Source organism: Sinohyriopsis cumingii, chromosome 5 (assembly GCF_028554795.1).
Source record: "Sinohyriopsis cumingii isolate HCF-2022 chromosome 5, ASM2855479v2, whole genome shotgun sequence".
NCBI lineage: Eukaryota > Metazoa > Mollusca > Bivalvia > Unionida > Unionidae > Sinohyriopsis > Sinohyriopsis cumingii.
Genome location: NC_142965.1, coordinates 149,471,739 through 149,475,762, shown reverse-complemented (window position 1 = coordinate 149,475,762; position 4,024 = coordinate 149,471,739). Strand labels below are relative to the sequence as shown.

The following is a 4,024-nucleotide window of genomic DNA, read 5'->3' as shown; positions in this document are numbered from 1 at the left end:
TAATTGTTTACTAATCAATTTAAAAAAGGAGAACATTATTAAACTTCTTGCCAAGTTGTAATTACGCATAGATTTAAATTAATTTTAATATGAACTATTTTATTTCATATCCAACTGTTACAACAAACGCCCAGTATGGCGCTGCTAAATGATTTGGTTTGATATTGTATCCAGTTATCACAAACATAATGATAAACGTTTCCTTGACAATATGATACAATGGGTAGTACACAATTATGGCAGAAAATAAAGGTTCTTTCAAAGTTTTATACTGTGAATTGTACATTAGATATTGTTGAAAACAAACTGCCCAGCTGTCAACAGATACAATGCGTGGTGCATTCGATATGATTGAGAATAGACCTTCCTACAAACAGTGGACACTCTGTGGTACATTATATATTGCTGAGAATAGACAGTCCTACAAACAGCGGACACTGTGTGGTACAATATATATGGCTGAGAATAGACCGTCCTACAAACAGCGAACACGATGTGTGGTATATTAAATATGGCTGAGAATAGATCTTCCTAAAAACAGCTGCCACAGTCGGTGTACGTTAGATATGTCTGTAAATAAGATAACCTAATAATGTGTAACTATCAGTGACTTCGACTTGATAAAGTTAATGTTAAGCATGGACCATCAATGTTTTGTTTCAAACAAATGTTCAAAATATATTTGTGTTGAAAAATACGTGCGATGGGACAAAGCTAAAAATAAAGAGCACAAAATGATTGTATAATGTACAAACACAGCAACCCTAGAATCCAATTAACAGCACCACCTATAGAATGAGATCGAAATGTAGGATAGTGTGACATACAAAGAATGTAACATAGCAGTTTAAAAAATGCTTGAACTATGCACTAATGTTAAACAAGAATACATACAGATTCATTTGTGATATTAAAATGCCCAACCCAATCATCGTTTAGTTATACCTAGCATGAAGTTTAAAATCTTTAATCGGTTCCTTTTCTCGTACATTTAAAACATTATTAATCGCTGTTACATGTTATAATATACACGTAAAACAATGTTATACTTATTAGCTTTTAGGAATTACATGCGGTTGTCTATAACGTCTTACTAGTTGTCCCATTTTATAATATGCATGTATACAAAGTTATGCTGATTAGCTATTAGGATTTACATGTCGTTGTCTATAACGTATTGCTTACTAGTTGTCCCATGTTATAACATGCATTGTATAATAAGTTGTGCTGATTAGCTATACGAACTGTAATGTATATATCTGATGTTGACACTTTCAGTATATAAGATCTTGCTAGTTTAGAATTATTAATTTGTTCATAACGTTATCCAATTCGGTTACACTTTTTAATGGTTGCACTTACCTTTATTCTAGAAAGTGTCCTGTTATAGTCTGATGAGGTTTCTTTATATTACTAGAACTGAATACAGAAACATGCCTCCAGTGATAACGATTTGAGAATGATAAGGGGCATTTCATGAAGCAATATGTAATTCAACTATCCTAGTTATTCACAGCTTGGTCCAATGTGAGCCATATTTGCTAATACCATAGTGCATTTTTATTTTTCTCTCCGAGGAAGTTGGTGCCGAAATGAAATTGTCAGGGTATTAATAGGTGAAAAAAAATTGAAATTTGGAGTCATATTGTGAATGAATGTTCATTGCTACAACTTTTCAAATTGACTTTGAATGAATAGATTTTAGTATTTTTTCGAGTCTACGAAATATCGTGATTATGGACTGGGTTTATATGAGAGAATTACACATGAAATAAATGGGATTGAATAAGCGAGGGAAAAGCGTGTTGACATGTGCAAATGTGTTTCTGTTTCTGTCATTGAATGTTTGAAATAATAATTTGGGAAAAATATGAAGTCTTTCAATTGCAATTATCTAAAAGACGCTATGGAATTTAATGCTTATTTCATTTTGAGTGCCGTAAGGAGGATGTAGTTGCACTTATATTCGAAATTACGGTACAATTTTGAAATGCCTAATCAATATTGAGAACCTATGACATGGCTCATGTAATTCGGATTTGCGGAACTAAGAAAGTACATTTTGAGGAAATTCCGGATGTAAAACTGTAAGTATATTTTTTTCCCATTCCTATCACCAGCTAAAGAAGACAGTATATGCCTTGTCAGTTGTATATTATTTGTAAGGACCTTTTCTTGTGTCTGTTGTATAGCTAGTATAAATCCGAAACATTGTATCAAAAAAGTTGACGCAGAATGTGCCAAAGCAGCTGGTATGTGGCAGTTCACGAAATATCTGCTTTACTTCATTCAGAAACAAATTGAAACAACCACAACGTAAAGCGCCTACTACGCGAGTGTATATGATTTGTTTACAAATCAAAAGTGCTGGCGTCTGCGTCCGTTGTTTGTTTACAATAGAAAGTAGTTACTTTATGTACGTGAATGCAATATGTGTATTTGCAAGCAAGTTCAGTATCGGGTAATATTGCACGATACTGACAATGTAAAGTTAACGGAGAAAAAAAATGAATATATACTAATGTATCCTTTGTTGGAAATGCTTAAAAATATAACAGTATTATGCCGAAATAATAAAAAGACGAGCAAAGTTTGGTAATATAATATAAATATAAATTTCACAAAATACATAATCTAAAACCCCGATATCTCTCTCTTTGAGATAATAATAATAATAATAATAATAATAATAATAATAATAATAATAATACTTGAAATCACGTCACATTTCTCTTTCAGATCATCGACCTTTACCATGGCAAGATAGTTTGTCAAAGAACTTGGATTAGAATGTGTGTCTTCGAAACAGTTTGCCCCTTCATGAATAATGCAGAGAATAACCGTCTGAACATCGGACCTGAAATAAATATTGAAATCACGCACAATATCTCCAATTAAAATAATCCTGGAAAATTAAAAATCATATAGTTTATTTGAAACACGAATGTGGTAAATCTCGGATGTTTACAATACAACAATCGTTATTTAGTCAGCTGTGTCGGGAACATTTAACTTTAAAACATTATTTTATTTCCTTCTTAATTTCAGGAAACTGACCTTATCGTCACGTGATCATGTATACCTCTTGGGTAACAAATTGTACTAACTGTATTAATCCTTATTTTAATGTTCTTCGCGTACTTGAAAAATGTGTTTTTTCATTAAATAAACACAGAATTGAACTCTTACAAACTATGGCAATAAATTAAAGGGTTGTTTGAGAAGTGCAGTATTTCATTTTCATATTGTCAAATTTCGTATTTCAAATAAACTACATCAGTTTTAACATTCCATGATTATTTTAAGTGGAGATATTGACACGTCGCCTTTATTTAGAATGTCATCACAAGAATGACAGAGAAATTATATCACCTATCTGCCATTGTAATAAAGTAATCGTTACATGTATATATAACAGCGCCGAATAGGTATATCAGACATTATAATAAAGAAATAGTTACATGTATACATAACAGCAACGGACATATATATATAACAACTCTTACCTGCAATACATTTGCATCATGGTGGTAAAATCTTGCTGCATCAAACCGTCTCCGACAGCATTAACAGATGTGTCAGTACACCTGTTAAGTGCTGTTTTATCACACACACACGCAACAAGAGGTGAAACGGAGAAACCTGAAACGTTAGAGAGTTATATTTTATTTCATTTAATTGTTTTCTCAAATGGTTTGTTGAAGTTTCGATGACAATGCATCTCTTTGAAAGCAGTTTCCGATAATGCCGCTGAGCATCACTGTGACTCCTCAACAAAATATTCTCATCATATATTATGTACAAAGGACCATTACAGTTCTCGGTCTAAACAGAGTAATCAGAACATATTCGATTTATGTGGATGTCGGAGTTATTATTAAGATTAAGTATGCTTACTGCTGTCAAAATTACCTTATCGAAATAATCGGAGCCACCAAGTGACGGATGGCAATAACATCAGTTACCTCTTCAAAGAACAAATCGTTTGCCATGCAAGCAGTCGGAACAAATTTCCAATCTGAGT

At 32.5% G+C, this 4,024-nt stretch overlaps 1 long non-coding RNA gene across 1 annotated transcript; it reads right to left on the bottom strand.

Moving 5' to 3' along the window:
* Positions 1 to 2,587: 2,587 nt before the first annotated feature.
* Positions 2,588 to 3,636, bottom strand: LOC149800441 (uncharacterized). Its single transcript, XR_016420966.1, has 2 exons — positions 3,507 to 3,636; positions 2,588 to 2,857 (listed from the first exon to the last, which is right to left on the bottom strand). It is a non-coding gene; the product is annotated as an uncharacterized LOC149800441 (long non-coding RNA).
* Positions 3,637 to 4,024: the final 388 nt, after the last annotated feature.